General features: G+C 39.8%; 1 long non-coding RNA gene across 2 annotated transcripts in view; it reads left to right on the plus strand.

Annotated features, from left to right (window-relative positions):
* Positions 1 to 13,354, plus strand: part of LOC126354643 (uncharacterized) — a 59,528-nt gene that overhangs the window by 17,061 nt on the left and 29,113 nt on the right. For both annotated transcript variants that reach the window (XR_007565363.1, XR_007565364.1), the window contains exon 2: positions 9,611 to 9,709. This is a non-coding gene — a long non-coding RNA (uncharacterized LOC126354643). The remainder of the gene's footprint in view (positions 1 to 9,610; positions 9,710 to 13,354) is intronic.

The following is a 13,354-nucleotide window of genomic DNA, read 5'->3' on the forward strand; positions in this document are numbered from 1 at the left end:
AGCAGGTTAAGTCTTGCACAAGTTTTCTTCTGTATGCTAGCATTAATGTTTAGCAGAAAAACATGTCCCATTATTTAAAAAAAATTTTGAGCAGTTTTGAAATAAACTCTCAGTGATCAAACCAAAGACCTTGTAAAAGCACCTAGACTCACTGGCAGCGCTGCAAGAGTGGAATATTCTGAACCTTCAGTTGTACACCATTGTTGTGATAAGAGTCTGGAAGGTTGAAGTGTATTTTGATGTGTAAGGACACAGATCGATCGTTATATATTTGTTGGTGCATACATAGAGTATTTGTTAATCATAAGTGTTCTGTCTACACATTTTAGTGCATGTGAAGAAATATGCTGAAGATCTGTGCAGTGTTTAATTGCATGAATACATTTAAGAAAGACAACAATATTATCTTTCACAGATATGTGCAAATGTTTACATATTTATTATCGATTTTCAGTCATATCCCTTACATTTTCAGAAGAGATACATCACTGACTATACATTCTTTTTTCAACAATAGCTGCCATGTTTGACAGTATTTATGAACATGAGGCAAAAAAATAAATGCAATTCGATTCAAAAATTTGGAGCACTAAACATTGACATGCTACAACTCGTGTTCATGCTAACATAATAAGGTGTATCTGGCTGCGAACAAACTGTTAAGGCAAATTTCTTGAAGTACGTAAATACCAAATCAGTAAACAGTTACTGGTTGCTGTTTGTTAATTGCTATTTTGTAACAGGTTGCTGGCCGGTGTGGCCGAGCGGTTCTAGGCGCATCAGTCTGGAACCGCGAGACTGCTACGGTTGCAGGTTCGAATCCTGTCTCAGGCATGGATGTGTGTGATGTCCTTAGGCTAGTTAGGTTTAAGTGGTTCTAAGTTCTAGGGGACTGATGACCTCAGCTGTTAAGTCCCATAGCGCTCAGAGCCATTTGAACCATTTGTAACATGTTAAAATGAGACATTGTTTATGGCATAATGCAAAGGCTTGTAAGTTTCCCACCACAATGTTCACAGTAGCCCACAAACAAAACAAGAGATATGTGACTTTGACAGATGAAAGAACAAAATGGAATTTACCAGGTAATTAATTTCTTTACAATTGTAGATACAAATGGATTCCCAAAGTATTAAATCTACATGTAAAGAGAACAAAATAATACATAACTGTTCTCATACAATACCTCAGTCGCACAACATACATTATTGTACATAAGATTTATAATCTTTGAGAAACCAGAGCTGAAAATGAATGAAACCGTTAATTTTGTTAGTCAGGTTTGGTATCATACTCTAACAAAGGTGCTTGAGATACTCATTTGTTATACTACAGAACCATGATTTTACCCAGGCATGCATCTCCTTATACAAAGCAAAAAAGAAAAATGAAATGATCGTATGGATGCTAGCTTGGGGCCCGTCCAGGGAAGTTCAGCCACTGAGTGAAAATTGATGGCCACGGGTGTCTTTCTTCAGGGCTCCAAAAATATGGCAGTTATACAAGAAGTGATTGGGACTGTAAGGAGAATGTGTAAGGACTTCCCAGCAAAACTTCTGCAATGTTATCAAAACAATCTAGGAAACATGTGGGCAGACTTTATCCTGCAACAGAACAACAGCGCCTGTTGTTGGGCATTTAGACTCGATGGCGAACTTTAGTTTTTGCAAAGTGCCCATGTACCACTGGTGTTTAATTGTAGCGATCTATCAAGTCCGAACTTTCAGGAATGTTGATGGATGGTGTCATTCTGTTGAAAGGTAATGCCCACCTGCATTTAGTGAAGGATGTTGTGACTATGCTACAGAAGTTTCGATGTACCCAAAAAGAAAAAGGAATTATTTTTTAAAAGCTATATATCGTTCACCAAACAACCTTATCCCCATCAAAACAGTCTCCTATAAAACTGATACATTTGTCCTTTCAGTGCTTCCACTGTGCGAAACATTTTTTTCTGTCATCTTTAGAAATCCCTCGTTTTTCTCTTGATTTCTTTCATGCCCCTTTCCATGCATGGAAATAAAAAAAGTCGCAAGGAGCCAGGTCAGACGAGTAAGGTGCATGGAGCAGACTAACTATGCCATTTTAGCCAAAATCTATCTAGCACAGATGGCTGTGTGTGGTGGAAGAATCAGTCTCCTGTCTGCCACAAATTGGGTCTTTTTTGACAAACGCTGTTGCAATCTTCTTAAAACTACCAAATGAAGGGTTTCATTGACAGTCTGACCTAGGAGAACAAACTCTGAATGAACTACACCCTTGGCATCAAAAAAGCAAATCAGCATTGTTTTGATGTTTGATTTGACTGGATGACATTTTTTTGAACATGGTAACGATCACATCTTCATTGGATTGACTGTTGATTTCTTTTTGGGTTGTAATCATAGCACCATTATTCATCACTACTGATACCTTTGACGAAAATCTGTATCAGTTTCATGCTGTTATTTCAAAGCATGACATGTTTCATCTCGACGTTCCTTCTGATTGTTAGTCGGAACCAGAGGAACAAGCTTGGCAGCAACCCTTTTTATTCCCAAATCTTCCGTTAAATTCGCTGAACCAAGCTCCAATATAACCCACTGATCTCTGAGAATTGCCTCAATTGTCTGTCGACGTTCTGTGAGCACAAACTATCGAATTTTCCTCGATTTGGGGAGTTGGTGGACGTCCAGAACTAAGTCTATCATCAATCGACATGTCGCCATTTTAAATCTAGCAAACCACTCGTACACTTCGGTTTTTCTCATAGTGTCATCTTGGTAAGCTGTTTTCGACATCAAAACAGATTCAGCAGCATTTTTACCCAGTAGAAAGAAAAATTTCACAGCTGCATATTGTACACTTAAACTTGCCATCATAAAAAAACGAAACAATCACTGCAGATGAACAGAACAAGTCAGGTCGACATCACGAGCGGCACTGAACTGGCAACGAGTTGCGCTACAAACGCCTAGCAGCAGAAATGCGTACTACACAAGCTCAACCACAGAAATGTTATTCCGTTTCTTCCTTTTCTTCCCATTTTTTTGGGCGGGGGGGGGGGGGGGGGGGGTAGAACCCTCGTATAGTTCCGATAATCTCCCAATGTGAATTCCATATTATTGGAGCTCTGCAGAAAGACATTCATAGTGGTAGATTTACTTCCAACGAAGAGATGCGCAGGTGGGTATAATCATGGATTCGTAAGCAACCGCAAACATTTTTCCATGAAGGCATTGGCTGTCTTGTGTCACAGTGGGTTAAATGTATTAACAGTTATGGCGATTACTTTTGAAATAATAAACAGTTTACTTATCTTTTTCCATACATCTCATTTTCATTTGACTGCCCCTTATACATCCACGACAGCTGATTATTATTCTAATATTTTCCTGAAGTCTGCTGTCGCATTTGTCTTTATGATAATTAGTTGCTGAGCAACCCGACAGTTCTATATGACGTGCGCAGCTTCCATAAGCTATAGAGCCTGCGCATAACGTACGCACAGTCTGCCGCTTCCCTCCAAGTTGATCTGTCTCAAAGTACCCATGATCACACAAATGCCCACAAAGGGCTTCAAATTATAATGGGACGTGGTCGGTGTCTGTGGAAGTACTTGTTTTGATATAGACGCGGTGCTCTCTACACCATTTCCATCTGCTTGGCCTACACAAACACCATCTCACCTCGTTCCCGACATGAAGACCAGAGCATTTGTTGCTTACAGGTTGCTTTGTGAATCGCACAGCCTGCAACACACAAGGACACAGCACTTAGAAGAACATTCACTCGTTCGCGCCATCTACCGACGCAACGGTGCATTTCCGAACACATATTTATCCGAACCTTTTTTCGCCATTTCCTGTCAGGAATCCGTCCTTGCAGCTAGTCGGTGCTATTAATGTTCACCCTGTATATTATTTCTCTAATTCTTTTTTCTCCATTTCGTGTAAAGAAATCTTTCCTTGCAGTTTGTCAGCTTTGTTCATGTTCACCCTGTATATTATTTCTCAAGTCAATATCGCTTTTTCCCAACACATACTAATCGTATAAGTATGAATGATGTATAGTTAGAAAGGATTTTAACCGACTTCTGACATTGCTTACCGATTTTGCGCTAAAACTTACTATTCGTGGAAAATTTTAACATAAAAGAGACTTTTAACTGGCATAGGCAAACGGACATCACGGATGCCCAGCTTCAACTGTTCGGAAATTCTAGTTACAGGCTTCTAGGACTTATAGAGGAAAGTGACTACCCATATCCAGAAATGTATGGTTCCCGTTCTACGACGGTTTTAATTCAAACGTTTAACTCACCATTTCTGCTTGAGGAAATGAATTAGGAACGACTCAGTAAAATTATTGGGTAATAATTCGAAAGTAAACATAACGAAACATCCATTTGTCACTTACCACATATGTTTGTGTTAGCACTTAAACATTATGCGCTTACATTATTCCAAAACAAAAAGAAGGCAGCGTACTGTATGCAGAGAACTGTACTGAGCACTACAATAGCGGCTCAATATGGCTACCACTAACGTCGTTACAGACATTTATCTACGAAGCACGTTCTGGTACACACTCTCCTCCATCCCACCTGGTGTCTCTTCAGTTTCTAGTGCAGCGGCCAGAAGTCGTGACAGCAGATCTTCCTCTGTCTCTACACGAGTCTCGTAAATTAAACTTTGCATACAAAGGCCACAAGATGCAGCCCATGCGGGTTAAATCCGGTCACGCACCATCGTCTGCTGAGATGTCTCTGAACCGCACGTCAGAAGTGACATGTGCGCCATCATGCTGAAACCACATTTCCTGGCGGACATTCAGTAACACGACTTCCATGAACTAGTCCAGTAAGTTTTGTATGGTGATCAGGTATGCAGGACCACTTAACTTGGGTGGAAGGAGGGAACACAGTCATCTGTAAACGGCACTCGACGTGGAAACGTGTGTGTCGATGCAGCGGTGCGTTGTGGGAAATCGGCTGGATCCACAGCATGCCCTTTGTTTTGGAACGGATGTAATAGATGCTCATGCAGAACGTCCCAGAAGGTACTGTAATTAACACCCGTTGTATGCACAATTGTTCGAGTACTCTTTGACGAGTTCTCTTCAGGGTGATGCAGTACGTCATCTTCAAACTTAGGGGTGTGGCGTTGCTGTGGATCACCACAGTCCTTCCTCCTCACTGTGAACGTACCCGTTTCTCGGAGTCGTTGGGGAACTTGGGCAGAAAGTTTGTGCGATTGCATGCTACGTTGCGGGAAACGTTCGTGATAAAGCCGACTAGCAGCTCTTCTGTTACCGCGAGCTTCGCCATACACAAGGAGCATGTCAGTTTATTCCGCAAAAGTGTACCGAGCCACGTTTGCTAAACCGGAGAAGCACAGGCATTGAACAGGCAGACTTTAAGTGACATCAGGTGAGCGTGAACGCATTACACATTTGAACTGCAGCCGTCGTAGAACAGAAACGGTACGTTTCCGGACATGTACACACTCTCCTCTACACGTACTAGAAGGTTTTAATGGGAATTTCCGAACACCCCGTATTTTTTACGAAGCTAACTTATTAATAATCACGAGTAGGAGACTCCCTTTTAATATTATCTTATTACAAATACAATTTTATTTGTTTCAAAGCAATTGCTAACTGGATAATTTGTACACAGCATTGTCATATATAATAACCGTGACTACTGTAGTAATCCATTACCCCTGTCCGTCATACAAGATGACTTTTCTAAGCGAATATACTTTTCGAAATGACAGACATGTTTGTCATTGCCACCTACCTATTGCTCCTATGGCCTAAAGTGCTTACTGTTATTGGAAATGTTTGTCGAGTAAATGTAATATGTTATGTTGCCCTACTGACACTACCTGTTCCCTGCCGATCGTATAAGTCACGACAAATATTCCGAAAGAAAAACACATTTTTGGACACGTGGAAATGTATATACGAGGACATATAACAAATTTCGCGTTGTTCGATTCATTTTTAAAGATGTTTTCTCTTCGTTCCCACAACTGCCCTTAATCCAGCGACTACACGTTTTCTAAATACTGTTATTATTTATAACTATAAAAGTGCGAAAGTTTCGCACAGGTCCCCTGGTATAATACTATAAACATGTATGATCTATTATTTATTTGTTTTATTGTTTCCTGTATTATTAACTTTTTCTACGAAGGAACGGCTTACTGTCGAGTAAAGTTGGATTCACTCTTTCCGGAACGTCAGCGTCACGTTTTTGAAAGTCGATGGTCAGGGGAATTCCTGAGCATTCACACTATACGGCACGTCAACGTCGAAAGAACGTCGTGAAGTTACAGCTGGTTCATAAAATACTAACCAGATGGGCTATTTCGTAGTTCATGGTACACTTCATAAAATGCCAAAATTTAGTTTAAAGCAGTTTGCAATGATTGCTATTGCACTTGATGATAAGGAATAGGCAGCAAAAAGAGTCCGGAATAGAAAAATAATAAAAGGTCGAGACCGTGAAGGTGAGTTCCACGCACCTTAGAAGGGGCTGAAAAAGGAGAACTAACCGTTCTATAAATACTTCAGAATGTGTCAACAACAGTTTTTTTACCTGTTAAGCGAGTTACAAATAAAAATTCACGAAGATAAATTCAAGATCTAGGCGTCCAATGTCACCTCCACAGAAGCTGATCGTTTGCCAATGGTATGGCTAGATAGGTGCTTGAACTATGTTTACATATATTTCTGCTACCTGCTGATCGTTAATTTATAATGAATCTTATTTTAAACTTCTGCATACTGCATCAGCTTCACTCGCGGTTTTTCTTTTCGCTATTCCACTGGATAAATCGTGATTAGAGCACACTGAACAAGATACGTATCGTTTATTTTGCAATATATTCCTTCAGTGCATAAAATAAAATACTTTAACTTAGTACTATCTTCCAGCACATATTAAGACCTTTCCACAATAGAAGTCAGTGGGGAATACTTTCGTATTAGTTCACACTGTGTGGGGCAGCGGGTTAATAAGTAAGTATACAAAAAAAAGCACTCCATCTTCAGGCCACAAGTAGCCCATCGGGACCATCCGACCTCCAAGTCATCCTCAGTTGAGGATGTGGTCAGCACACTGCTCTCCTGGTCGTCATGATGGCTATCTTTGACCAGAGCCGCTACTATTCGGTCGAGTAGCTCCTCAATTAAGAGGCTGAGTGCACCCTGAAAAATGGCAACGGCGTATGGCGGCACGGATGGTCACCCATCCAAGTGTCGGCAGCGCATAACTTCAGTGATCGCATGGGAACCGGTGTATCCGCTGCGGCAAGGCCGTTGCCTAAGTACGTATACGAGAAGAATATTCACTGGCTTTTACTAGAGACTAAAAACTACTTTTGCGGTCAGCAGAAAGGGATGGAGACCGTACTCACCATAGTTTCCAGTCTGCAAGTCCACATTCTTCTTGTGCTCAATGAAAGAAATGTTTCTACTCTATATTTACCAAGCGGGATCAGGAACTATGATCATAAATAAAAGTTTTGAGTTCTAAATAAGAAATATATTCACTAAAAGTTCACATGCACGAACATAGTAATATTCCTGGTAATAATAATAATAATGTCTCTATGAGCAATTCAGAGGCGACCTTTATGGTCTTTCGCCCTGACTCCTAACCATTTAAGTTAATTGATGGAAAATAATCTCACCACTTGCCACTCTGTTTAGCCTACTTAACATTATGGGCGGCACACAAACAATTGACTTCCGCGAAATCTAAGCGATTCATGACTGTGTACAGTCCTCACTAGTTGGTTTCCTATTTGTACCGAAAATATACGTTTGGTAGCACCCTGGCTGTGACGTCATCTGAAGCAGCGCGTAAGATGGTGTTTGACGCACGGACAAAGGGAAAGCTTGGTACGAAGTATATCTGACACCGCCTCTCTGGCTGATGTAACATGGGGACAGTGGACGGCCGAACAAAACATCTGCTGTCATCTGCTCTATTCCCGTGTAGCAACATCTAAATGGCCGCTTTCTCGGACACATACTATTTTATAACACTGTTATATATCGGTTTACAATTTTCGTAATTTTTATACGAACGGAGTTAAGCTGGCTTTAGTTACAGAAAAAGTTTCACCTCGACTGCATTTAAACTTTCCCGGCTATAATTCTTAGAACGGAACCAACGTTAGAACACTACCTCTGAACAGGGTCTTTAAGAGACCTTGTATTGGTTGTTATTTACATCAAAGGCTTGAAACTTATTGTATCTTTATTATTTAATAGGCCCTAGATGTAATCAAGTGCTGCAATCGGAACTTTCTATCATTAATATCAATGGTATTTAATCTATTACAAATAAGGACGTTTGTATTACAAATTTAGTTTTTAGTGAATTACTTGAAAATTATTAGAGGTAGCTTGATCAGATCACATAGTTAATGTTTTTCTGTCAAACTCAAGCTTCTTACTAGTTTTCATCTTTCACCCTGTATGCTACGCACAGCCGCCGTTGCGTTAGCAGCAGTGAACTGTGGTTAAGTCCCGGCATACTCGATCGCCTCTATGTCTCTCAAATGATGCAGCGCCTATTTCGCCGTGACTGTGTCCTTAATGCAACAGTTGCTCGCCAAGTAGGCTACACTATGGCCTGTCGGAACATTCTTTCCGAGAACCCTTGACGAGACGCTGACGTGAGTGACGTATCGATGACGCTCCGTTGATGGCATGTGTGAATTTGAATTACAGAAGAGAATAATCTTTTGATGCGACGATGACGTTCTGTCAAGCGAGAATCCACCTTAATCGAGACTTGTGGGTCTATATCATGTAATAAGTGATATAACTGCGGATTTTTTGAAAGCAAAACGGCACTTTGAAAATCCAGACTGCCTGAAAATGTTGCACCAGATGTTTTTGATGTATTTCCCAGAACTCGTGGGCCTTGTTGACTTGCTGAAATGCCGAGATTAAACCTCACTTTAAGGTCATCGAACATTTATTGAACATAGAATTGGCATTCTATGACAACAGGTTAAATTGTCTGTTAGTCCACAAAACTAAACTATAATAATTCCTGACTGGAATTAAAATGAGTCTTATGGTGGTGGAGACCATATGCTCATTAAATATAACCACTATACCCATCGAGTGCAGATGGAAGACCCACCACTCTAGTCACTAGCGAATTATAAACCACAGCAATCACTATCCAAAAGCAAGTCTGATCCTGTCCAGGTATACAGCAGTGGCAGTTGTTGTTCACTTCATAGAGATGGTGTCAGATAGTAAAAGAAAAACTGAGTGTGAGCTATTGCACAACCTGATGTTGGCCTGTTACAGAACTCCACATGACTGTCCTGTGATATCGGCATCTTCCCCACTGAGGCACCATCCCCGCACACCAGCATTCTTACGCATATCAATATATCTGTATCTGCCATTTGCACATCTACTCGTGTTACTGAAGAGACCAAAGCTTGAATACTACAATGGATGTAAGTTACTGTAGTTATGCAAAGATGAAGGGACTTTCACAGCATGGACTGGTGTTTACAGCTCCATCAAAACTATTTTACAGACTGAAGGCAACAATAATTACTGACTGATTGGAGCTTTTACCTTCCAGAGCAAACATGTCAGCAACTGGAAAGAAAGATGAAAAAGCGAATGGGGCTCAACCCCTCAAGATGCTGCAGACAAATCTTGTGAAAATGGATGGAATGTTGTAAGTAATTTACACAAAATATATTTCACTATGTTTTTGATTAGAGATTACTGCTTAAAATTTTTGTGCCTTTCATGCAAAATCCACATTGCATCACAATTATTACTTGCAAATTTTTTCTGAAGTATGTTTTTCCAGAAAATAAAATAATTAGTTGTCCATTATACATAATGTAATTGATGGATTTACTCAAGGAGCATGGACGAAATTTATAAAATCAGTGTATGACTATTTAACTGATATAACATTATTTTTGTGGTCAATGTACCTACTTCAATGCCAAATACCTCAGCACATACCATACACAAATAAACTCTCCCAATATTTTCCCTACCACAGACATTGTCGACAAATGAATCTCCCAGGCAGTCCCCTTCTCTTACCACTGAAATATTTAGCTTTCACTCCCGAAAAAATCAAAAGCACTTTTTCATCATATAGTACCAACTAGGCCTCAATACATTACTTCTTCTCAGTTATCACTTTCTCCCTTTAAGCCCTTAAATGAGAGCACCTCTTCCTTCTGTTTCTTGCCACCTGGTAGCCTGTTTCCTGCTCAATGGCTTTGCCCATGTACATTATGTTTATCAGTACGTCAAACTTCTCATGATTGTTTATTGTGAACAGACCATCTTGTCAGTATTTTCCTGATCATATTCAACCATCTTTAACAACCAAATGCTATGCCTTCTTATCATTACACTCTAGATTATTGGTGGCTGCAGACAGTTGGTTCTCTAAATCTACAGATCTTTTTAATATTTAGTTAAATACTTCCTTTGTGATTGGATTATGGTACTATTATGACCAATCATCTCTTGGATTTTGTCTATGTTGCTCCCTTTCCTGCTTCTGTGACTGCTTTCACTATGAGGTGAAGCATGTTGTAGCTTTGCCATACAGGGCTTACCTTGGGCTGGACGAGCTCGCCAAAGTAAAGCCTTACCTGCCATCCCCATACATGCATCAACACTGCCTTCATCACTCCTGCTGCTCCTCTCTCTTGGTTTTCCTACTTTATTACAGTTGGCACTCATGATATATAATTGGACACAATATAGGCAAAACAAACCACACTTCTGTCATTTATTACACATGGGCAAACAACGGTACTCTTCTAGAACATCTTCAATATTGGTAAAATTTTGTGAGTTGCAGAATTAAACAAAATTCATTGGGCACCATGACACTTGCCTCCTTGTTATTTCACTGTTTGTTGTATTCTAGTAACAATTGAAAATACCAAATGCCTCTTTGTTCAAAAAAACTTTCAGTAAGCTGCATCACATCTCCTCTACCTCTCCCACTTCTATGAAACCAATATGAGTTGCCTTCCCCTCCTCCTGCACTCCTCCCCCCCCCCCCCCTCACCTCGTCCCAGCTCAGAACATGGATATGCTCTTGCCTAAAAGAGCCTCAAGCTGTACTGTTTCCCAACACTGGCTCTCCCACCACATATGCCCTAACTTACAGACACAGTAGAGACCAACAGGCTGCCAAGATTTTAATAATGATTATCTATACAGTCCCTAACTGTGTAAAGCATCAGAAGTGTCCATACATGTGGAGGTATCTTGATTAGTATAGAGACCAAGAAAGATTGGAGGAAAAGGTTACAACTCAAAAAAGCACATTTAACAACTACAAAAATAGAGATGTATTAAGAGACTATAGATTCACAGTATTCCATTGAGGGCGCCCTTCACTAATTTTAAGCATTAACTAAAGGAGAGTGCATGAATACAAAACTTAGCTGAAGTGCACAGAAACTACATAACTCAAGGCACATTTAGTTGCACTATACAAATACTAGTACTGTACTAGGTGGAGACTGTATGAGGAAGTTTGACTAAATCCAGGTGACAAAGGGGGAGATCATGGTGAAATCTTATGGCATGGCTGATGCCTTCAGTCGGCGGTTGCAGTGTGAGATGGTCACTCACTGTACGAACAAAGTGGTGTTCATATGCAAGCAACACTGCCAAGTTCTGTTCAAAGTGCTGAATAGTTAACTGCTATTAAATGCAAGGTGCAAACTGTGTCTGTGGCAAAGATGAAGCTGTTTTTGTATGGCGGTTGAGGTGGTGGTAGTTTGGGTTTTTATGGCTTTGGAGGTGCTACCCTTTAGTGGGCTTCCAATCCCAAAAAAATATGGCTGTTGCCAACTTATGTGGAGGGACAGGGGCCAAAGTCTACCTGCTGTGATGTAAGGAACTGAACATATTTTTTCTCGATGTAAGTGTCATGTTCTGGCTTGGTGCAAACAATCAGAAAAGTGGTCCTCATTGTATTGTTATACCTCTATTTGGAAGAAGAAATAATTATTTAAAACTTGGAGAGTTTTTAGTGGTTGCCACCATTTTGAGTAAATTAATAACTTCTCTCAAAAATACTAAAGCCCAAATCCATTTTGTTTCCTCAGTACTCTAGGAATATTTATAATAATGTCTCTTTTTCTCTTGCAGTTTGTATTGACAGTTTAAACTGCAATTGAAGATCAAAGGAACTGAAAATAAAACTGATATTAATTAATGAGTATACCATCAGGCTATTCATTATCATAAGCTCATGAATCTGTACTCAGATTGCATGATTTTTGATTATTAGTATTTTCCTTGTTTGTTTGAGGGCTTAGGGCAGACACATACACACATGCTCCCAGTGTTACAATGACAGCTCCTTCCAAACTGAATTCAGTGTCAATGCTGTGCCATCTCCTTGGTTAATATGTTTTCAAGACAATTGCAACTATTGTAAAGATTACAACATTGTAAGATAAGGCATGATATAATTCACATTCTCAAAGATATTGCAATTTCTCATCTGTCACAGTCACAGGTCATTAACAAGTTTTGTGGGAACACACACTTGTGGATTCCCATTTATTTTACACAGGAAACTATAGCATTTTGGGTTAGCATGCAGGAGTTTGACGGTTCGATTCTGAGTTGAGGTGTATTTATTTTTATTTGCTGATTTTATTCTGCCATATAATACTTAGTATACACCTAACCCACATATACCCTACATTTACATAGCACAGTGTTTTGTAGTGGTGAACATAACCAAAATGATTAGATAAGTCAGAAATAGATAGTTGACATAAGTGATCTGTCACAGGACAAAATAAATATAAAAACAATATCAGTTTCAAGATGCTAAAGATGACTGCATGGTTAAATAACTCAACATCTGCAAGTCATTTATACTACATGCAGTATGTTCACTCAGATGTAACACATTAGCAACCAGTGACAATAATAATTTCCATAATGACCACCGTGCTGAATCACACAGACCTGGAATGTTCACAACATGGCTGCATCCACAGATACAAGAGCAAATTGAACACATGCCATCAGTTCTTAAAAGTGTGTCAGCAGAGTAGAATACTCATGCTCCTTCAGGTGTCCCCACATGAAGAAATCCAGGGTTCTTAGGTCAGGTGTGAACATTGAGGCCATGCAATTGGATCTCCCCAGCCAAGTCATTTCCCTGGAAATGTTCTGTCTAAATACCATCACACATTAATTCCAAAGTATGGAGGTGCACAATCATGTTGGAACCATAACCTCAATTGAACATGAAATGGAACATCTTTTCCATTTTACCGCCCAAATGGTTTGAGAGGAATGCATGATATCT

The sequence above is a fragment of the Schistocerca gregaria genome, chromosome 3 (genome assembly GCF_023897955.1).
Source record: "Schistocerca gregaria isolate iqSchGreg1 chromosome 3, iqSchGreg1.2, whole genome shotgun sequence".
Lineage (NCBI taxonomy): Eukaryota > Metazoa > Arthropoda > Insecta > Orthoptera > Acrididae > Schistocerca > Schistocerca gregaria.